Here is a 23,644-nt window from a genome sequence, read left to right on the forward strand (position 1 = left end):
GTTCTCACAGCATGAAGCTGGGTCTCAGCCAGTGTGGGCAGTGGAGCTTCCCCAGGGCAGGGGCTCCCAGGGGCTGGGAAAAGAGGCAGCAACATGTGGCTTGGAGCCCTTGTACCTCATTTACTTATTCATTCGTTCACCAAGTATTTATTAATTACTCTGTAGCAGGCACTGTGCGGGGCCCTCATGGAGCTTAGACATATTGTCTCCAGGAAGCCTTTCCTGTCTCTCTCAGCTCTTGTCAAGGCCAGGTACTGAGTGCCAACTGCTTTCTTTCTGGACAATCTGCATAGCTGAAGGGGGAAGAGTACAGTGGTTCTCAAAGAGTGATCACACAGGGACTTATTAGAAATGTACACTCCTGGGCCCCACCATAGATGAACCGAATCAGAAACTCTCTCTTTTAAAGAAACTGTTTATTTTTCCATCAATCTATTTCGGTTTTAAGAGTTTATGGAAGAACAGCTTCAGACCACTCAATGGTTGTTCTGACCCATTCAGTGACCTGAGCAGTGGGAGCTGTGGACCAGTCCTCAGTGGCGGGCTGAGTGTTCCAGTCTTCTGTTAGGAAAATACAAAAGGAAAAAAGCTATCAGCCCCATTCCCATAATATTTGTCACTCCACTCCATCAGCAATCTGCCTTGTGTTCCAACAGATTTCAAAGGACAACGACTAAGGACAGATCATTTCAAAAGCACCTGAAATCAATCTGTCATGTTATTAGCACAGTTATAGCACCCTGGGATGAAACCTTTTAATGCTAGTGTGTATGTGTGTGTGTGTGTGTGTGTGTGTGTGTGTGTATACACATACACTATGTATATATATATGTGTATGCATGTATATATGTATGTGTGTATACACACACACACACGTACAGCCATAGAGGTCATTAAAGATGGATTTAAAACATAGAAGTTCTAAGCCACCAGCCTGATGCACGTGGATCATGATACGTACCAGTAGGGAACTGCTGGACAGCCACAGAGGGCACCTGCACGCCTTCAGACTGGTCTGCCACCTCAGGTTGAGTAGCAGTGAACTCAGGAGCTGGAGTGGTCCATTCAAATCCTGCAATTCCTCCTTGGTCACAGCCTTTTCAGCTGCAGCCTGTTCTTACTTTTCAATCTCTTCAGTATCTCTGTAGAAGTAGAGATCAGGCATGACCTCCCGTGGGTGTTCACGGGAGAGGGTGTAGCACATGCTCAGAACCTCCTGGGCCAGCATCCACCATACCAGACCCGCTGAGTGAGCTCCCTTGTTGTTGCATGGGATGGCGATGTCCACATAGTGCTGGGGTGGGGGGTTGGTCTGTGTGACACGGCACAATGGTAAGCAGGTTAACATAAGATGCCTCTGTGAGAGGCTGGTGGTCAGCCCTGGGATCGGTAACCACCAGAAGTCTCAACTCGTGGAAGGGAGCCTGGATCTGGTTAGTGAGGGTTCCAGGAGTGAAGAGGCCAACAGTAGGAGTGGCTCCAGTGGCAGCAGCAAACTTCAGCACAGCTTGCTGGCCAGTATTCCTGGAGGCTATGACTCTGACATCAGCTGGGTTTTCAATGGCAACAATGGCACAAGCTGCCAACAGAAGCTTCTCCCAGGTTCTCTTCAGATTTATGATGTAGATGCCATGACTTTTCCTTTTGTAGATGTACCGCTCCATTTGGAGGTAGAGGTTGGTGCTGCCTAAGTGGGTTCCTGCTGCAAGGAATTTGAGGACATCCTCCTCCTTCATTTGCAGGACATCAAGGGCTCCAGACATTGTGAAAGTTTCTCTTTAGGTTACTGTGGGAATCTGGAACAATGCTATATGGAGCCCTGTCTGAGTAGTATGGAGAGGAATCAAAAACTCTTACGGTAGGACTCAGTAACCTAGGTTTTAACAGGCCCTCAGTGACATTGATGTGTGCTAAAGTTTGAGAACCGCTAGTGGAATGATTGCATGTGTTATCTCTGGTGTCAGACTGTCCATATTGGAATCTCAACTCTATTACACAGGAGCTTTGTGACTTTGTGCAAGTCAATGAATCTTTCTGTTCCTCGATTTTCTCATTTGCATGATCAGTGTAATTATGACTACTTTAAATGCTTGTTGTGAGTATTAAGTCATGTAAAGAGCTTAGCGCATAATTTCAATTCTAGGAATGTGTTCGCTAGACCTATCCCAGCATATGCTGAATGATGTACATTCAGGATATTCATTGATGCATAGTTTACAATAGAAAAGGAACACCCAAAATATCTATCCATAGGGGACCAGTTTAATAAATCATGGTCCTGCCATACAAAGAATGATGCAGCTCTTTATATACACATATGAAAAGATCTCCAGAATTTTCGAGTTAAAAAAGCAAAGCAAGATGCAGAACAGTGTATATAGTAGGCTCCCATTTGTGTAAAGAAAAATATTCTATAGAATCTTTTTTTAAAATAAATTGGACTTTATTCAAATTTAAAACTTTGCTCTGTGAATAACACTGTTAAAAGAATGAAAACACAAATTACCCACTGGAGAAAATATTTGTAAATCACATATCAGATAAAGGACTTGTATCCAGAATACACACCAAAAAACTCTTCAGATGCAACAAATTACACCCCCCAAATTTAAAAGGACAAAATATCTGAACAGACACCTCACCAAAAAGATACATAAATGGCAAATAAGCATAAGAAAAGATGCTCAACATCATCTGAGATTAGAAAAAAAGCAAATTAAAATGTCAGTGAAATATCAGTATATACTTATTAAGGCTAAAATCCAAAATAACCTTTACAATACCAATTATGAAAAATATTCTATGGAATCTTTATAAATGCATGGGGTATCTCTGAAAGGATACTCAGGATACAGTGGGAGAAGAAATAGGTGGCTGGAAAGAGAGAAACTTATTTTTACCATACATGAATCTCTTTATGTCTTAAAAGCTGCAGTATGTGCATGCATTTCCTAGTCACAAAAATGAAGTTTTTAAAAAAGTGGACTACTTAGCACAGTGCCTGCAAGCAGTGGTGGTGGCCATTCCACAGCTCTAAGCAGATGACTCATTGCCGAAATGCAGCCCAGAGGTGTCCAGGATGTGGCCACAGCCTCTCCTCCCTTCATTTTCTATAGTCCATGTTGCCCTATTAGAGAATCCATGCATTTTAGAGATGGAAGGGGCTTCAGGATTCTCAGTATAACCCTTTTATTTTAAAGATGAAGAAACCAAGCACCAGAGAGAGAGGCCATAACCAGCCCAGGGTTATCTAGAGGACTGGGGCTCAACCTAGGGCCTCTCTCATAACATCTTAAGATTAAGCTTTCAAAAGTTCTGGTTTCACCCCATCACTGCTCTGCTCAGAAACTATAAGGACTCCTCAATCTGGCTGTGAAGACCAGTTGTGGTTTAATTCCTAATGAAACTTTCCAGTCTTATTTCCTACCTTCTCATATATGAATTCTCTACCCTAGCTAAATAGGTCTCTTCATTAACCCCAAATGCTCCTGCTTTCTAGACACCACAACTTGCCAGTTCTGTGCTGTCTGTATGAAATACCTTTCTCCTTCCTGTTCATTTCTGGAGAGTCTACCTACACCCAGAGGCAGAATCACACCTAAATCACACTTCCTTTAGGAAGTCTTCCCTGATTACTCAAGCTCACAGAGCTCTCTTTTTCCTCAACTAATTTAAAAATTTCTTGTAAAACTTCTGCTTCTTCAGAGGGGAGTAGGATGGATCTCTGCTCCTTGAACAATGGGAAATGGACCAGGATAGAGTCAGTTCCTCATCCCAACACTCCATTTCTGGAGAAAATTGGGCAAATGAACTTGGCCCTCCTTATTGTCTCGGGGAAGCCCTGGGTGAGGATGCCACTGAGCCCGCCCAGAGCCAGGATCCTGTCTGCAGAAACTGCTGGGCCTGTTCCTACCCTGATGTTTACTTGGCCTGGAGGCCCAGTGTGATGAAACCTGGCCCTGTTTCTCAGCACCTTGGGAGGCCTCCCTCCAGGGTCCCTCTGTCCTCAGACAGTGGCCTTTTGTGGAGCAGAGGCGCAGGACTGAAAGTGGAGCTGCTGGAAACTCTGCCCTCCCCCCTGTCTCCAGCGGCCTCCACCGTCTGTCTTGGACCATCCTGTGCCTGGGTGGCCTCTGTTCAAGTCCATGGCTGGCGCTGGCAGAGTGAGGTAGGTCCTCCAGGCAGCCAGCTAGGCTGGGAGGGTGAGGAGGGGTCCTGCCAGGACAAAACAGCAGTCCATCCCTTAACTCCACAGAGGCTGCTTGCTTATAATGGAGCTCTCCAAAGAGGAGACTTGTCCCCTACAGGCCAGAGGGACATGTTCACCATCCCACCATTGCCAAATACCCCCTAAGATTTAGGGCTGGACCTCCTGATGTGGTTTGTCCCTTCTGCCCCTATTTCATTGGACCTAACACTTGTGGGTGAGGAAAAGGGTGGGAAGGCAGATTGGGAATCCTTAGATGTAATCCCGAACCTGGTGGGTAGGGGAAGGGCTAGTGACTAAAGGACGGTACAGGTGAAAGGGCACTCACTGGTCTGGGGTGGGGGCAGGAGGCCTTGAACTTGTTCCTGCTGAGCCACTGACTTGCTGGGTGACTAGAGCTAATTGCTTTCCATTTCTGTGCTCCTGTTTTTCGAGCTGTGCCTTACTTTCCCAGCTGCAAAATTATGGAGGCAGAGTAGATGAATGTCAAGGATTCTTGCAGTTCTGACTTTTCAAAATTCTGTGATCACAGGAAGGAAGGAAGAGCTGGGGGTGGGTTGGAGGTAGGTAACTGACACAATGCTCTCTGCCAGCAGTCACTAGGCAGCCTCTTCTCTGCCTCCAGGATCCCCTCTCTCCTCCATTTCTCCCCATCTTCTTCCCACCCAACTTGAGGGCTTCTTGGGATGAGATCTAGAAGCTGTTTAATTTAGATTTGTCTTCTATATTTTGCCCCCAGGGAGAGGGGACTGTGCACAGAGCAGGAAGGAGATCAGGAAATAAAAGAGAGAGGAAACTGAAGAGGTAGGAGTGGAATGGAGGGAAGTGTTGAAAGAGGCCTCAGGGAGAGATAAGAGAAAGGAAAAGGGAAGGGGTAGATGGTGAAGAGGGAAAGTAGAAGGGGGAGGAGGTAGGAGGGAGAGAAAAAGGGTGAAATGGGGTGGGGGAAAGAGGAAGGTATGAATGAAAGAGAAACACAGGAAGAGGGACTGTCGGAGAAGATGGCGGCTGGGCTAAATGCACACAGGTGGGAGCATCTCCAGGTTTTCTAGGACTACCAACAGTTCAGTTTGGCTGGCACGGCTGAGTGTGTGTAGGGAAGACAAAATTAGAACCAGACTGTAGAAGGTTTTGAATGCCAGGCTAACAACTTTGGACTTTACTATTTTCTGCTGCTCAAATCCCCTGTGATAAGCTGCGTGAGGCCCAGAGAAGCCTTTTCATTCATCCATCCATTCAACAAGGGACTATGTATCCCCACTCTGTATCCCCACACAACCTAACACAATATCTGCATGTAAGAGGTAGTCAGGAAATGCCTGGAAAAATTAAGCACTTGTACAAAAAGCAGAGCACTTGGAGAAAGCTGGAGTGGAGACCATCTCACAGAAGAGTAGAAGAATAACCATGGAGTAAGCTGGAAAGCGCTAGGCACCCCAAGAAAGGTCCACATAAGAGTTATGGGAGATCAGAGAGAAATGAGACAGCCCTTCCTGTTACCAACAGCAGGAAGTAGCAGGGAAGGTTGGAAGGGGCCAGTTTAGGTCACATACCCAGCTTTGAATTAACCCATGTGGCCAGGAAGATAGATCCCATTGAAGGATACAGAGTTCTCTATCTGAGTGAAGAGCCAAAAGTTCTCTAAAGAAAAGGGGGAGATTATTACAGAAGAAGGGAGATTAGAACCGGGTGTGGCTGTCACAGCCTGCTCTAGTGGGAAAAGGTGACACATGGAGGGGAGCAGGGATTAAGGTAGAGATCGGCACGAGATTGGTAGGAAGTGGAGGTAGAGGGTGAGACACATCATGCAGGGCCTCAGATAACAAGCCAAGGAGCTTGGCTTTGTCTCTTGAGCCAGAGAGGGTCCTTGTTGGAGCTGTGCTTTGGAAGAATTAATCAGGCCACCAAGGTATTGAATGGATTGGAGGCCAGAAGGCCAGGCACAGATGGGAAATTATTCCAGCATGTTCTCTGATAAAATCCATGTGCAAGATCTGTCACCCACATCAATGTGCTTTACCCTGTAACTTTGTTTGTTTTTTGTTCTGCCCATTCTAGGATAGAGAGCTCAAAAGGACAGAGGGTCACCCCTCTGCCAAACAGGACTGCCCCTTCCTTCGCCCGGGGCCACAACCACTTTACCTGGGAAGTGGATGCTCCAGAAATTTACAGGGGCAGGTGAACACTCACCAAGTGTTTGCTCTTTGAAGATCATGAGCGGTTTCCAACCAAACTTCTGGAGAGCGGCAGGATCAGCAGCCCCCGTCTCCGGGAACCTGACGTCATGATGAGAGAAGCAGCTCTGAGGAATCTCACCAGGTACTTTTGAGTAGGTCTGTGGCCCAGAGTCTGCCATTGCCTTGTCCTAAGTATCTCCACAAAAGAAGACCCCGTTCATGGCCTAGTGGGGAGCGTAAGGTTTTGGAGTCAGACATCCCTGGCCTTGGCTCTCAGCTCTGCTCCCTTCTAGCTCTGGGACTTGGGGTGAGTTATGTAGGTTATCTGAGCCCTTCTTTCCCTGCATGTAAAATGGGGGTAGTAATCCCAACCACAGTCGTTGTGAGGGTTGAATAAGCTGATGCTAAACAGCACTTGGCACAGTGCCACACAAGCCACAGGTGCCGGGCACGTGTGAATGCCTATTCATTTTTTAGTAACAGAGATTTGTACTTACTACTAGAGCTAGAGGGGTCTTAGAAATTACTGGTCCAATCCTCTCATCCTACAGTGGTGAGAGGACCCCTGACGTCTAATCTAAGTCTTTCCTGTTGCAATATCTGCTGAGGCTGTCTTCACTAGAAGCAGAAAACTGATGTCCCTCCTACACAATCCTATACGAGCTCTATACCTGCCCATAAAAGGATAATTTGACTCCTTTTTCCCAAGAACATTTGCCTATCATTTGCTCTTTGCTCCGCCAAAGGTGTGATCGATCAACGCACCATATTCAAAGTGGGAGGATTGTCCTAGCAACACGGTAGACGAATCCTAAACAAATCCAGCAAGCCTGGAATATCTGAAGGATGCTGGTCATAATTATTCTTGGATAAGCTAAGAAATAAATACAATTACTTGTGTTTTTTTTTTTTTTCACTCTGGTTCGTTTTTTTAGGAATACAAGTTGTTATCTTTATTGTGGCAAAATATAATGTGAAATTTACTATTTTAACTATTTTTAGTTATACAATTCTGACATTAAGTACATTCAGAATTGTTGTGCAGCTGTCACCATTATTTCCAGAACTTATTCATCCCAAATAGAAATTCTGTACCCGTTAAACAAACATTTAAAAAAATTTTAATAGGGGGAGGTAATTTGAGGTTTATTTATTTATTTTTCTAAACAGAGGTAAGGGGGATTGAACCCAGGACCTTGTGCATGCTAAGTATGCACTCTACTGCTTGGGCTATACCCTCCCCACCCTCTGTTTATCTATTTTATATGTAGTGTTTAGTTCTACTTTCTGTCTCCATTAATTTGCCTATTTTTAGAGAACTCATATAAGTGGAAGCACACACTATGTATCTGGCTTCTCTCACTTAGCATAATGTTTTCAAGGTTTATCCATGTTGTAGCATGTATCAGAATTTCATTCCTTTTTTTAAAAAACATCTTCATTGTGGTATGGTTCCTGTACAGTAAACTACACATATTTCAAATGTACAATTTGATGAATTTTGATAGATGTATACACCAATGAAACCATTCCCACAATCAAGAGAGCTAAAATGCTTTCACTCCCTAAAGGATTTCCAATTTATCCCTTCCTACCCACTTTACCCACTGGTAACCAACCATAAGTTTGTTCTCTATGTCTGTGAGTCTGTTTCTGTTTTGTGGGTAAGTTCATCTGTGTCTTTTTTTTTAGATTCCATGTCTGAAGTGATATCATATGGCATTTTTCTCTCTCTTTCTGGCTTAATTCACTTAGAATGACGATCTCTAGGTCCATCCATGTTGCTGCAAATGGCATTATTTTACTCTTTTTTATGGCTGAGTAGTATTCCATTATATATAATGCCTAACCATCTTCAAGCTGGGACACTGGCCTTCTCCTCCTGCCTTTGGACTGAGACTTGGATTGGAATTTATACTGTTGGCTCTCTGGGTCTCCAGCTTACAAATCGCAGGTCCTGGGACTTATCAGCTTCCACAACCACATGAGTCAATTCCTTATACTAAACCTATCTGTCTATCTGCCTGTCTGTCTATGGATATGGACATAGATACACAGGATATATATCCTATTGGCTCTATTTCCATGGAGAACTCAGAGTAATACAATTTATGATTTTTATGTCTTGTTTAAGAAATTCTTCTCTACCCTGAGGTTTTAAAGATGATCGTCTTTAATTACTTCTAAAGATTTTCAGTTTTTGCTTTTCGAATTTAGGTCTTTAATCCTACCGAAGGTTATTTTTGTATATGCGATGAGGTAGGAATCCAATTTTATTTTTTTCCAAATGAATAACCAATTGTTCAGTATCATTTTAAAAGTAATCCATCTGAATTAATTTTCCAGGGCTGTCGTAACAAATTACCACAAACTAGGTGGCTTAAAACAACAGAAATTTATTCTCTCACAGTTCAGGAGGTCAGAAGTACAAAATCAGTGTGTCGGCAGAATTGGTTCCTTTTGGAGACTCTGAGAGAAAAAACACCCAGTGCCTCTCTCTTGGCTTTGGGTGGTGGCAGCCATCCTTGGTGTTCCTTGGTTTGTAGACACATCACTCCAGTCTCTGCCTCCATCTTCACGTTGTTTTCTTCTCTGTGTCTCTGTGTGTCTTTTTTCTTATACGGACACCAGGCACTGTACTTAGGGCTGACTCTAAATCCAGGGTGAGCTAATTTTGAGATCTTTGACTAATTATATCTATAAAGACCTTATTTCCCATAATCTCATAATCTGAGATTCTAGGTGGAAATGAATATTGGGAGGGATGCTATTCAACCCATGACACCATCCTCCGCTATTCTTTTGCAAATATCATTTCTGTTGTGTAGCAAATGTCCATATATGTGTGGGCAGAGTGATCATTTTATAATGCAAATTTCTGATGAAATGGTTACACAGTTTTTACAAGATCATCCTTATTTAATCCTCACAACAGTTCTATGAAGGTAAGTACTACTAAAATCACAAAGTTATGCAGTTATGATGTGATAACAAACCACCCCCAAATCTCAGTGGCTTGCGTCACCAAATTTTCTCCCTCACGTTCCACATCAGTGCTGTGGGGCAGTTGTGGGTTGCCTGCAGCTCTGCTCTCGTGTCTTTTCATTCCAAGATCCAGGCTGAAGACCCCATCCAGGTCACACCATTCCAGTGGCAGAAATAAAAAGAGATTGATTTTAGACTGCAACATGCAATGGCTCTCCAAGTTTCTACCTAGAACTGGCACACATCTCTCCAGCTCCAATTCCATCGGCCGCAGGAAGTCATGTGGTCAGGCCTGACTTAGGGCTGGGGAAGTGTGCTCCTTCCTCTGTAGTCTCATGGCAACTGGCTAGAATGTGTAATCTTACTGGGAAGGGGGAGAGCAAATAAGAGGAGACAAACTCTCTCTCCCACAGAGGTTAAGTAACTTGCCCAAGGTGAAACAGCTGAGAAGGGGTAGAATCAGGATTCAAACTCAAGACAGTCTTTCTCCAAAGCCAGAGTGTACCCCATGCCTCCCTATTGCCTGCTAGATGGCGTGCAGATACATCTAAGCTTTAGGGCTCCTGCAGCCTGGAGTGCCCCTCTACCTCTGTGTGTTCAAGTCACCCTTTAATGCTCCACTCCGATCTCAACTCCGCTGTGAGCTTCTCTCCTCGGAATTAATCACCATGTGCCCCACTCACTCTTTACAAGTATTTCTTGCTCACTGTTTTATTCCCTCTGAAGGGTGGAATGCATTCTTACATGTCATGTGTCCCCTCTGCCCCCAGGCCTTGCCCAGTGTTCTCTAAAGATTTGCAATATTTGGGGATGAGATGAGTGGGGGGTCGGAGCTGCAGTCAGGCTGTTCTCCTGGGGATGAGAACACTCGGCCTACTTTTCCACAGCTCTAACCTAAGCTTAGCACCTGGTGCTCAGGTGACTGTCAGGTCAGCTTTGTGTGACTCACTCTGGAAGCCTTTGCACCAGCACCTCGAGGCCCTGGGCTGGGATGGGTGTGTGCTGGTGGTGATGAGGGAGGAGGTGGGAACTAACTTTTGCCTTTCAGAACTTCTTTCCTTTCCCCACTTAAGTCCTTTTCTTAAGTGATCTGGGCAAGTCCCTACCCATCAGGCCTAGGAGGACTGGGGAGGCCTTGGAAAGTTCAGGAGAAGGAGGAAAGCACTGCTGGGTCAGAGGAGAGGGAGAGAGTGCAGGGAAGACTGAACTGCGCATGGAAAGACTTCACTGACTTGTCCAAGTGATTTAATCTAACCTCTCTGAGCTTCAGTTTTCCTGGCTGTGAACTGGAGACCATACTGACCTTGCCCACTTTCCTAAGTTGTGGTAAAAATACATAGTAAAATACTGGAAGCCTTTAGGATTGCAGCCTTGACATCACAGACTTGTATTGCAATCCCTCTCATAAACTATGTGACTGTGGGAAAATTGCGAATCTCAGTGAACCATGGTGTCCTTGTCCATAAAATGAAGATACTAATCATAGCTACCTCTCAGGGTGAGAAAATTATGTAAGTAAAGTGCTTAGCACATAGTGCTCTATAGTCTTGGCTATTTCCGTATAAGTCGATGATACTTATTATTTAAGGAAAGGACCACACCTGGTGTCACCTGGGAACATTAAAAGGAAAGGGACAGAGTCTGACTTTTCCTAGAACCAATTGCTTCCTTTAGCCAAATATGAGGTGTGGCTCAAAGGAATGAGGAAGCAATTCAGGAGGTGACAGCACACAGAACACTGATTTTGAGGGAGGAGTAGAGAGGTTAGCTGACCCTCCCCAAGGCCCAGAGGTCCTTGACTCCTACCCCAAGCCCTGTGGTTGTAGTTAATTGAATCCTTCTTGTCCCTTCCAATCCAGTCACCAAGTCCTGGGGAGGTGGCCTCTGTAATAATAATGATAATATGAGACCAGTGATATTGTTTGAAGCTTACAAAGGCTGTCTAATACACTGGCCCAGCTATCCTGCATAATCTCTTTCCTATAAACAGAATCCAGAATCAGAAGGAACTTGGAGATTATTCTGCATTTCACAGATGGGGAAACTGAAATCCAGAGAAGGGAAAGGATTTACCCAAGACCCCACAATAAGTTACCAGCAGAGGCAGGACTAGAACCCGCAGCTCCGGACTTCCAGCCCAGGGCCAGTGTTCCTGTCACCACACACCTGTCCTTCCTTTCCATTCCCACTGCTATCCAACCTGTTCTCTTATCTTCAGGACCACTTTAGTGCTTCCTAACTGGGCCTCCCTGCCTCTCATCCCTTCAGATCAATTTATTCTATACATACAGCCAGGTAATTGTCTGGAAGCATGGCCTTGCCTTTGTCTTGCTCTCCTAATAGAACTTGCTCATTTTTCAACTCGAAGGGTCATCTGATTACTGGTTCAGCCTCGAATTGAAGACCGAATCTTTCTTTGGATACATGTATTGGCCGGGAGTTCATCACTCCCAAGGTGGTCCGTTCCATTCTTGGATCGTGTCGACTGTTAGAGTTCTTTACAATAAGCTGAAATTCTCCTCCTGGATGTCCACCCACAAGAGCTGAGTAGAATTCTTTCACATTCATTGTTCAGCAAATTTGTAGTTAATGTTTAATGTGAGCCAGGTCCTGGGTGGATTAGGGGCTGAGGGAAACAGAAAGAGGAGTTAGACATGGATCCTTCCTCAGAGAGTAGGGATTAGGGGTTCGCAGTGTTTGGTTTTTTTAGACCTAAATAATAAGGAGAAAATCAAATCCCCTTTCTGTATGACAGCCCTTTGGATGTTTGGAGACAGCCACTAAATAGATCCTCCTTGTGCTTTCTCTTCTCCAGGATATTTAAATCACTCACCACACAACGTGGCATCAAGGTCTTCAGCATCCTGGTCTCCTCTAGACTGGCTCCAGTGTGAGTGGATGTACCGCTCAGAGCACGGGGCCCCCCCAGAGCTGAGCCTCATGGTCCAATTGTGATCAGCCTGGGGCAGCACAAAGCCTCTAACTGAGTTAGAACTGCAGAGGCTTGTTTCTGTTGATACAGCATATCATGTTCACTCTGCCCAGCTTCGTTCTTTTTTTCTTTCTTCCTTCCTTCCCTTCCTTCTTTTCTTTATTTTTTCTGCAGGCTCATTGCATTGTTGAGCTTGAGGTCAACTCAAGCCTTTAAGTCATTTTCATTGAAACTGCTCTGAATCTAGGTTCTTTCTAGCCTATATTTTAGGCACTTGTCCAACATGGCAGCCACTAGCCCCATGTGACAATAGACATATAAAGTACTTAAAATTAATTAAAATGAAAATTTTAGTTTCTCAGTTGTATGAACCACATTTTAAGTGCTCAACAGCCACAGGTGGCTAGTGGCGACTGTATCAGACAATGCAGATTTAGGACACTTCCATCTTCGTGGAAAGTTCCACGGGACTGCTCTGGTTTGGACTGAAGGGCAGGAGTTTACATTAATCCCATGTGACACCTCATCTTGTTAGTTCCAGCTCAGCCCCCAGGCTGCTGCGATCTTTTGGAAACTCATATTCGTTTCCGGAGTGTTTGCAGGCCCTCCCAACTTCATGACAGCTGTAGATTTGATTAGAGTTTCATGCCTTCCTCTGCTTTATCTAAAACCACTGATAAAAATGCCCAGCAGAGCAGAGAGGGCAGCCGCCAAGCCCGGCGTGTGGTCCTGGGCACTGCAGCCTCACGTGGCAGTCATGCAGTAGTTTAACAGATGAGGCCTACAGATCAGGCCCTGTGTACCAGCAACGGGTACACACAGGGAGACAGTGGAAGGCAAGTAAAGTGGCCTGCTGTGCTGGAGGCTCTAGCAATTCAAATGCCCTTGCCCACGTTCAGCGCAGCTTCTGTGTGGCCCACGGTCGTGGTCGTTGAGTGCAGGCTTGGAAATCAGCTTCCTGGGTTTGGATCCTGGCTCTGCCACTTTATAAACTATGTAATGTCTTCATGTTTCAGTTTCCTATGTAGAAGGTGGGGATGAGAATAACCTCTATCCCACAGTGCTGTCATGGGATTAAATGAGTTAGTGCCAGTGAAGCTCTTAGAACAGTGCATGGAATATAGTAAGCACTCCGGATATGCTAGTTCTTATTAATTTTCCTGATTAACTATAACTTTCCTCCCTGGACAAGCCATGCTCAGTCCTGCTTCGGGGTCTCAGCTCCCTCACTTCTGCCCTCTCTTAGTTTGTGGAAGTCCTTCCAGGCCCAAACTAGGCCTCCCCTCCGTAATTTATGTTCTCAGCTGCTCACCTGGCACTTAGTGTCCTATACTGGAGAGCGACCAAAGAGAAGGACTTGAATAATTGCTGGGCTTTATTGCTGGCTCTGTGCTGTCTGCTGGAGAGACCTAGGAAAAGCGTTCCTCTATAAAATGGGGCTAATCACAACTGCCATATAGGACGCCGGTCATGGCTAAGTCAGACTAAGGTGAGAGTTCCTGCACTTAGTAGGCCTTTTCATCCAGTAAAACCTCTGAAAGTGCAAGACCCTTCCTTCTTCCTCCACGTCTCTGTGCTTTACTTAGTGTCTAACAAAGGAGGCCAGGATCATTATTCCCTGCATTTCTGGAGAGCCTGTTCCTGTCCCAGGAGCCCTGGTCAGGAATTCCCTCCGTTTCTTCTATGTAATGTGAATGCCTGATCGGTTCCGCACCTTCTCCTCGCTGCTATCTCGGGCTTGCTGAACTTGGATTAGTTCCTCCTTCTCTATACTGAAGTATAGAACTTCAGTCTATACTCAAAGTAGGACCTTAAAGGAGCGCCTGTAAGGGCCAGAGTAGTTATGACCCTAATTTAGACAAGCTCTTTACTTATATCGTGCCTGTGCCTGTGGAGGGTGGGCGTCGGGGCTCCGGCGCCAGGGGCCAGCCCTTGGAGAGCACCCCCGCCACCCCCCGAGGGTCCAAAGGTATTGCCACCCGAGAGAGAGCTGGAATGCGCGGCTCGATCTTCAGCGAGCTCCCGCCGCGGGAACAATGGGAGGGCGGCGGGGAGGCGGGTGGGCGTCGACCGGGTTCGGGCTGGAGGTGGAGAAGGCCGGCAAGCTGAGCGCCGGGCCCTGGGGTTAGCCCGGGGCACCGGGCCGGGAGCTGAGGCGTCCTAGCCAGTGAAAACCGAGGTCGGTGCCGGCAGGGACCCGGGAGGAGGCGGGGGCGGGGCCCGAACCCACCCGGCTGGGACGGGGAGGGCGAGGGGGCCTGGGGTGCGATCTCCTCTTTTTCGCCCCGCCGCTCGCTCGGTCTCGGAGCTCCGCGGCGGCTCAGGTAGGCGCCCGGCCCACGTGGGGAAGCGGACGGCGGGCCCTGAGCGCCAGGCGGGCTCGCGGGGCTCAGCCCCCTCCTCTCCTCCCCTCCCCGGGGGCTGGCGCGGCTCCTCCCGACGCGCGGCCCCGGCTCGGGCGGCTCGGGCGGCTCCGGCGGCTCCGGCAGCGGCGGCGCTCCTCCGGCTGCTCGCGGCCGCTGCTCGCTCGCTTGCTCACCCGTGGCTGCTGGGGTGGCCGGGATCGCCGCCTCCTCCTCGTGGGGAGCCGGCCGGGGCGGGGCGGAAGGGGGAGACCGGGTGAGGAGGGCGGGCGAGGAGGGGGCTGCTCCGCGGAAGAGAGAGAGGGAGCGAGCGAGGGAGCGAGCGAGCGAGCGAGCGGGGCATTTGTGCGCAGCTCGAGTACGCCTCGGAGCCCGCCGGGCGGCTGCCGGACGCACGGACCGAGGACAGACAGCGCCGGAAGCAGCGCCGCCGCCGCCAGGTTAGCCGCCCCAGCCGCCCTCCTCCGGGCCCCCGGGATCCCGCTGCGTCTGAGCCTGTGTGTGGGGAGGGTGATCGCTGAGGGCTCCGGGCTCGGTCCCCTGTCCTCGAGCACTGACAGGCCGGCGGGTAGGCTCCAGGGGGCTGGACACCACCGGGGCGGGAGGCGGGCGCCCGAGCCGGGAGCCCCAGGCCTTGGTTCTTGAGTCTTAGACTGTATGTGTGTCGGGGCCCACGTCGCCGTGTGTGTTGGGTGTGAGCGCGCGTGTGCCCGTGGCTCTGTGCAAGTGGATGATCGATGTGTGCGCGCGTGCATCTGTGCGCCTGGTGTGCAGTGTGTGTGGGGGGGAGTGTGTCCTGTATGTCTCCGCGCCTCTGGACTGGTTGGTGTGTGTGTGTGTTCGCGTGTGTCTATGCGTGAATGTATCTATGAGAGGGTGTGTCCGAATGTGTAGCTGAGTATGTGTACATTTGGATGAGGGTGTGTGCTGGTGGCTTCTCTGGTGACTGGATCCTCTGGCAGTGTGTGTGTGTGTGTGTGTGTGTGTGTGTGGGTGGGTGGGTGGGTGTGGGTGTGGGTGTGTGGCTTGTGAGCGCTAGTGTGACTCGTGTGTGCGCGTGTGAGGGCGAGTGTGCATCCGCGGAGCCCCTAGGAGCCCCCGTGTGCGTGTGCGCGGCTTTGTCTCTGCACTGCCGGGAGGAAGGGGTGGCGGCGGCGGCCGAGGCGCTGCCGTCGCCGGGAGCCGGGCACCTGGCCGGGACGGAGGGTGGCGGCGGTGGCGGCGGGAGCGTCCCCGCTGGGCCTAGACTCCCTACCGGCAGGTGGGCGGCCACACCCCGGGGGGCCAGAGGGAGGCGGGCTGACAGCGGAGCCCGAGTACCCGGCGGAGCCGGAGCGGAGGGCGTGTCCTGCCTGGAGCCGTGGTGTGTGTGGTGGTGTGGAGGAGCGTATGGGTGTGGGTGGTGGTGGCGACCACAGACGTCCCCAGGCTGGTGACCCAGTCGGTTCAGGGATCCATTTCCTGTCGTGGCGCAGGGACCGTCGCCCAAAGCCAGACCGGGCCTGGCCAGGTCAGCCGCACTCCCACCCTCACCCCTGCCTGCTCCCATGGGTAGAGCTGCACCTTAGGTGCCCAGAAAGGGGGAGGGAGAACCACTCTCTTAAAGGGCCAGTGCCTCTGCTCCAAGGAATCCACCCCCCTCAGGAGACCTCTACTTTGAGAGAGGTCCCTGGGTGTGTCTTACCCCTTCCCCCGTGTATTGGTGCGGTGCATGCATTACGAGATGTATAGTCTGTGTGCGTGTGTGTGTTCTCTCTGTGTTTCTTGTACATTTGGGGGCAGAGGTGTATTTTATCAGCCTATGTGTATGTGTCTTTTATAAATTTGGGTATATTTGTTTTTATGTACACATAGCTGTTTGTATATTAGTGAGTCTGTGCATGTGGGTTTGCAAGAGAAGCGGCATTTTGCTGCCAATTGGAATAAGACAAAACAATTCTGTCCAGGGCCACCCTATTTTAGAAAAACTAGGTGAAAAGGTAGTTTGGAAATTTAGCCCTGGCTTTGTGGGTTTCAGATGCTGGTACTGAAATGTAGATAGATTGGAATTATACTGGATATGAGGATAGAGACTGAGACTCTTACAAGAGGAAGGAAGTGTTCTGGAAGAAGGCGGTCCAAGTGTAAGAATTCACCCTCCACTTCCAGTTCTTCTTTCCTAGAACTTCACCCCCCCTCCCACTGCCCAGCCTGCCAGGATCAGTGCACAACAGTGTAAAGGGAGGGAGCTGGGAGTGTGAAAGGAAGGAGGGTGGATGGGTGATAGGATTGGGGGCCAACAGCAGATTTCTGCAATTTAAAAAATTGTTTCCTTGCTGAAGGCAGCAGAAGCTGGGGAAAGCTGAGCTTGATGTCCCCTTCCCTAAATCCCTTTCCTGGTCTGGAGCTCAGGAGCCCTGGGAATTTGATCCAGGGGTCTCCTTTTCACTTTGGTTAAACCTTTCATGTGTTTACCTGTTCACTCAACACATTATTATGGAGTTTCTCTTATGCAAGAGTCTAAACCCTCTAAGCCTCAGTTCCCCTGGCTGAGCAGCTGGTAGGCTGGATTCTGGGATTTTGAGGCCCCCTCCTGTTCTCAGAGTGCTATTGTTTGTCTTGTTGTTACCCAGATTTAGGAATCTACCCTTCTAGCCCCCAAAGATCCTGGCCATGGTCCCCATTCACCACTCCTCCTTGTCCCTATATAGTCTATTCTGGAGCAGTGGTTCTCAAAGTATGGTTACCCCACCAGCAGCAGCAGGGTCACCTGGGATCTTGTTAGAAATGCAAATTCTTGGGCTTCTCGCTGGATCTACTGAATCAACACCTCTTGGGGTGGAGCCCAGTAGCCCATGTTTTAACAAACACAGGTGATTCTAATGTGCTCTAGAGCTCAAGAGAGGTGACAACAGGGAGCTGGAACCTCCTATAGGATGAAACACCTGGAAAGTGTCTCCTGTCCCCTTCTACACACATACTTGAAGTAGCTGACAGCCCTGACCTGGCAAGTAGAGGTTCTGGCTTCAAGTCCCAGGTCTTCCTTGTGATCTTGGACAGATCACTCCTCCACTGAATAATGCAATGACTTGTTGACAGTGTCTGCTCTGGGCCAGGTTCTGAGCAAGGGATCTCCCTGCTTGTCTTAGTTTCTCCACTTCTTACGTTGATCTACAAGACCCGCAAGATTGAGTCCCTGCCTGCCTCTCTCAAAACTGGTCACTCTTGCCTTCTTTTAGTTCATCCAAGCACCATGAGCTCTTTTGCCTCTGGGATTTTGCACATGCTGTTCCTTCTGTCTACCACACTCTTCTCGTGCTTCTTATCTTGGTTAATGCCCACTGTTCAGATTTCAGCTCAAGAATCACTTTCTTAGAGGAGCCTTTGCCAACAACTCCTTAGGATAAGTCAATTTTTCCTATACATTCTTATAGCTCCCCATATTTCATGGCACTTATGAAAATTTATAATCATACATGAACTTGTCAGTTGTTTGTCTGTTTCCCCTCACTGGATTGCAAATGCCATCTGGGCAGGCACTTGCTAATCAGGCTTCCTTGTGTCCCCACACAGGGTCTGGCTTATGATTGGTGTTCCATAAATTTGTTGAATGGATGTCTTTATAAAGTGAGAGATTAAATGATACCCAAAGTGTCCTCTAAAGACTTGACACTGTAATATTTAAGCAAACCTCAGACCTTTTGAAGCAGATTTCTTTCTCTTTTTTACTGCTACATCGCCTAGCCATAGATTTGAGCCCCAACTGTGTGCCCAGGCCCATGCTGGGCTCTGCTCTAGGGGAGGCAGGAAAAAGCTCTTCAGGAAATACAACCTGCCTTGTTTTCCCTGTCCTCCTGGATTTAAGATCCTGCGAGAATGAGATGAGGAAGAACAATGAATAAGGAATCTTATTAGATGCCTTGATAGATTCCTGTGGGTGAGTCACTTTTCCTTTCTTGCTTGTTTCTTCTTCTGTACAAGGAGAGTATTAGGGTGGCTGGTGTACCTAACATTGGTTACTAGTGCTGGCTCCAGAGTATGTAGCACTGGCTTTGCCACAAACGAGTTGGGTGGACTTGGGCAAGTGACTTCGTCTCTTCATTTCCTCGCTTGTAAAACAAGACCAATAATAGTATCTGTTCCAAAGGGTTGTTTTGAGAATGAAATGAGGTAACAAACATGGAATGCTTCGCACAGTGTAAATGTTTGGTAAATGTTGGCAATTATTACTGTTATGGCTACTCCACAGTTCATTCTTGAAGGCCTTTGTACCGGGCCCTAGGCCTACAGAGGCAGAAATGAATACGGCAGTGTTCACGGGCTGGGCGGTGGGGGCAGACGTGTAAAGATGTACAATGTACAAGGTGCCAGGGTGTGGCTGTTCATGGAGGAAAAGGCTTCATGGAGGAGACAGATGGTGTTGGGCTGGATTTTATTTTCCAGGTAGTTGGAGCAGCATGAGCAAAGGCACCATGGCTTGTTAGGGGAAATCCACATGGTTCCATGTGGTTGCAGGAAGAGGTGGGGTGAGTGGCTGGAGATGAAAAAGAAGTATGAGGTCAGATCTGGCACAGGCCGAAGAGTTTGAGTCCTGCAGGTGGTAGGGTGCTAGGGAAGAAGATTAAGCCAGCCTGGAAGGATCAGATTTGCATTTCAAAAACACAGCTCTCCAGGTGGTGGTAGAGGTTGGCCTGGGTGGTAGGGGAGGATCCTGTTGACCTGGAGACCGGCTCAGAGGGTACTTATTTGCATAATGGGAGGACCCAGTAGGGTGGAGCGAGACCTGGAACATGAAAGAAGCACAGATGATGAACTTCAGGCCAGTCTGGGCTAGGGAAGTGAAGGAGAGATGAGAATGACTTCTCCCTGGGCCCCAAGATCTTATTAACCTCCAAGGCTGCCTAATGAGTGGGAATCTGAACATTGGAATTTAAGAGTCCCAGGTCTGCTGCTCAATGGACTCACAGTGTATTAATTTTCTAGGGCTGCTTGATGAAATACCACAATCTGGGTGGCTGAAAAAAAGGCAGAAATTTATTCTCTCGCAGCCTGAAGCGAGAAGTCAGAAATCAGGATGTCGGCAAAGTTGGGTCCTTCTGAGGGCTCTGAGAGGGAAGTCTGTTCCACAGCCCAATCCTAGCTTCTGGGGGAGGCTAGCAATCCTTGGAGCTCCTTGACTTACAGTTGTCTCTGCCTCCAGCTGTCTCTGCCTCTGTTGCCACGTGGCTGTCTCCGCTTCCTCCCTGTCTGTCTATGTCATCTCCTTTTCTTATAAGGACACCAGTCATATTGAGTTTAAGACCCATCCATACCCAGTATGACCTCCTTTATTTTTACTAATTGTTCTGCAAAGACTCTATTTCCAAATAAGGTCACATTCTGAGCTTCTGTGTAGACGTGAATTTTGGGGAGTGGGGGACACTATTCAACTGGTACATACAAGAAGGTGTAAAAGACTGCAAGCCTTGGGATCCCACAAGCCCAGGTCCCAATCCAAGCTTTTGCAGTGGAAGAGCCATGAGGCTTAGGGTAAATCAGTTGCTTTTTCTCAGTCTCAGTGTCCTCGTCTCTGAAATGGGGATTGTAGCACCTGCAGTGCTGTGTTGGGGTGGTGAGACTTGGTCAAGAGAGCAGATGTGAGTGAGCCCGGTGACGTGGCACACAGCAGGCCCCCAATAATGATTACTTCCTCTTTGACTCCCCCTTCTCTGCACTTAGTAGTCCAGACCAGGCACTTAAATCTTGCTTCACTTTCCTTATCTGCCAAATATGAATAATTATCATCCAGTTCTACCTACTTCACCAGATTGTGAATCCCGGGGAATAATGAGAAAGCTCTTTGTAAATTGCTTTAGAGTTTGTTGCTGTGATTTTTAATTATAATCGTCATCATCATAATAACCCTTGGCCATTGCCACATCCGCTGCCTTCCCAGCAGAGCCCAGCCCGGCCCACTCCTCTTCTGAGGCAAGTCCTCTTTGCCTCTTTGCGCTTGAAGATATCCTATCAAGGGAGGTATCCTACCAGCAGGGTAGCTGCTGTCAGAGTTGGGAGAACCTTAGAGGTGGCCCTTGCCCTCCATCGGCCCCATTAGGCAGAGGAGGGAAACTTGCTCTGAGAGAAGTGACACCCCGAAGGTCACATAGCTGGCAGGTGGCAATTGGAACATCTTGTTTGTGGTTCCCGTTTACCGTCAGAATGGTACTTTTTTCCTACTGGCAACTGGAGCCCCAGAAGCAGGGCCTTGGGACAGGTAGAGGCCTGGCGGGGGGCGGGAGGTGGGGATCCAGAGGAGAGAGCCCTGCTGAGTCAGGATCAGAATCTCAAGTAAGGGGGTCCCTGAGCCCTGAGTGAGAGAGCAGTGTCTCCACAGGCTGAATGGGCAGCTCATTTTGTCCTCAGCCTTGCTCTGGCCACCCCTGCCTGCCCCAGTGGGAGGAGGCCGCCATGGGCGGGCTGCAGCCGAGTGGGAGCCAGAGCCTGGAGGTAACCCAAGGCTTCAATGTCCCTGCTGACAGCTGGGGCGGTGATTCTCAGCAGGCTGTGTCCCTCTATGTCTTCCCTTGGTGGGCCTAGGGAAGGTTCTGGAAAGGAGAGAAGGCTTATCCTATCTTGGCAGTTTCCCTGAAGCCGTCTTCCTTTCCCTCAGGCTGGGGAGCCAGCCCCCTCCTCACCCTTCGGTTTTCCTTTCCCTTCCTGCCTCCTCAGCTCAGTTCTCTCTCACTCCCTTCTCCTGTCTTCCCCTCCTCTGTCTCCCCATCATCTCTCCAGATTAAAGGTCTAAAGATAAAGCCTCCAGACCCAGTGCAGGTGGGGGGTTTGAGGGTTACTTGAGGCCACCTAAGAATTAGACAGCCTGGAGTCTTCTTCGGAGGCTCCCTCTGGTGACCGAGAAACCACTGCTTACGTTTATTGGCTTACTATGTGCCAGGCCCCGTGCTAAGCGCTTTACACTCCTTATGTCTTTTAATCCTTGCAGCTACCCCGCGAGGCAGAGATTATGACCCCCGTTTTATTAAAGGACGCTAAATAACTTCCCCAAGGCCCACCACGTCCTCAGCCAGCAAGAGCTACAGCTGGGACTTAAATCCGGATCTCTCCAAAGCCCACTGGTGCTCTTGAGTCTTTCGTGTACGACCCCAAATGGAGCCTGCAAGAAGGTTTAGGGTCCATGGAAGGATGCACCTGTGCTCAAATCTGGAGAACCAGTTCTAGCTCGGAGAGGAGGGTCTCCAGTCCAGGTCTCCTGCTTCTCAAGCCTGTGCTGCCATCCCCTCAGGGACTGGCCTTCCTACAGGGAAGGACAGGGCTCTGAGCCCGTCTGGCTCCAGGCAGCTGCCCAACTATGGGAGAGATGCAGCATAAGGGGCAAGTGACAGGACAGGACTGAAGGCACTTGGCTTTTTTCCCAAATGTCACTGGCCAACTTAGTTTTTCACTGATAGTCTTGAGTCTCCCATTTAAATAACCTGATCATCTGCAAAGAGTGATAGTTTTATCTCTTCAAAAGGGTGCTTGGGGGCTTGGAGGTCCTCTGTCAGGCTCAGTGATGGGTGGAGGGGAGGGAGGCAGAGGCTGGAACCAGGAAATCTGGGTTTGGGAGCGTACTTGTGCTGGTAAGGAAAAGGAAGGAGCCAGACGTGGTGGAGGGCCAGAGCAAGACAGTCTGGAGGGAGGAAAAGCCTTTAGGCTGGAGTTGATAGGAACCCTCACCCCAAGTTCAGCCCAGGAGTCCAGACACCCTCCCAGGCAGGGCTGCTAATCTGAGTGTCGTTTCAGAATGTGACTGGCTGCAGTCGGTTTGCTGAGCCTCCTCGCACCCCCACCATGACCGTGACCATGGTCAGGTGAGCAGGTGTCTTAACCAGGAGGGACCTTGATTAATGAGCAGTGGCTTTAAAACTTCTAGCCACGGAGCCCTCTCTACATTCAATATGTGAACCAGCTAATAGGAGAGCGGCTCAGCAGCCTGGAATCAGCCTGTCTTAATAGGTGCCTGTTGAGGTGACTGGACACAGGACTCTCAGATTACCCTGGGGATCGCTGGTCTTAGATGTTTGTGAACTTCTGAAATGACACACACAATCTTCAGAGTGTTCCCTGTCCTCAGGGGAGGATTCATAGGCACCCTCTGAGTCTTTGAGTCACAAGCCACAAAAGTTGAGAGCTGCCGGCTTCAGGGCTGTTTTATTGAGTGGGAGCCTCATGACTGGAGAAAGGTCGCTGGGAGGTAATGGCAGAGTCAGGCTTTGAAGGCAGATCTCTCCCACCTTTCAGCACATTACTGGTTTTGCTATGAGGATGCTGAGGTACTGGGAACCAGTCTCTTCCCTTGTCTGAGCCTCATGTTTTCCAGCTGTAAAATGAGGTGGGACAGGATAAGCCCAAGGTCCCGGCAGCTTTGATCTGTAGTTCTGGAAGCCAGGTCTCCTGCTGCCCAGTTCACATTCTTCGCCCCTTTCCACACTGCCTCCCCAGCTTCACCCACTTCTGATGAGACCACTTCTTCTCTCTAGTGTCTCCCATCTTCAGAGATTCTATACAGAGCTTGGATTCTGGCCCCTTGAGACCCTCCTGTCAAGCCATGTGCCCAGGCACTCGGCCCTTTCTCCCTTTCCACGCCCATTCACCAAAATGAACCAGGTGCCTGTGAGTCTGGGGACACTCATGGTGGCTGCTCTTCAGGGCCAGGCACCTGGACCAGTGCCAAGGGAGGGGCTTGCAGAATGTGCTTGCTGTGGTTCCTGGGACACACCCAGTGCTTACCTGTGTCTTTGCCCCAGCTTCCTGGGTTCATTTCTGCCAGGAATGCCACCCCCCACCTTGCCTTCCCCAGTCACTGTTGAAATCCTGCCTGCCTTGTCAAAGCTCAGCTCAGATGCCAACCTCTGTCCTCCAAAGCCTTGTGAGCCCTCCTCTCCCTCCCCCACAATGAGATTTGTCTTTCCCTTCTCTGCATTCCCTTAGCAGCTTATCTGTTCCCCTCTGGGGACAAGTTCTG

General features: G+C 48.9%; 1 protein-coding gene and 1 pseudogene across 14 annotated transcripts in view; one reads left to right on the forward strand and one right to left on the reverse strand.

Annotated features, from left to right (window-relative positions):
• Window positions 1-451: 451 nt before the first annotated feature.
• On the reverse strand, window positions 452-1,763 carry LOC123618520 (small ribosomal subunit protein uS2-like; annotated as a pseudogene).
• A 4,632-nt stretch (window positions 1,764-6,395) lies between these two features.
• Window positions 6,396-23,644, forward strand: part of EPB41L1 (erythrocyte membrane protein band 4.1 like 1) — a 124,660-nt gene continuing 107,411 nt past the window's right edge. For 2 of the 14 annotated variants that reach the window (XM_074347233.1, XM_074347237.1), the window contains exon 1: window positions 14,785-15,104. The gene's annotated coding sequence lies outside the window, so the exon portion shown is untranslated. Of the gene's footprint in view, window positions 6,527-14,325; window positions 14,481-14,530; window positions 14,626-14,750; window positions 15,105-16,046; window positions 16,175-23,644 lie in introns of those variants that run through there. The other 12 variants (XM_074347225.1, XM_074347226.1, XM_045520976.2 and 9 more) reach the window with 12 other exon arrangements.

Source organism: Camelus bactrianus, chromosome 19 (assembly GCF_048773025.1).
Source record: "Camelus bactrianus isolate YW-2024 breed Bactrian camel chromosome 19, ASM4877302v1, whole genome shotgun sequence".
Taxonomy (NCBI): Eukaryota; Metazoa; Chordata; class Mammalia; order Artiodactyla; family Camelidae; genus Camelus; species Camelus bactrianus.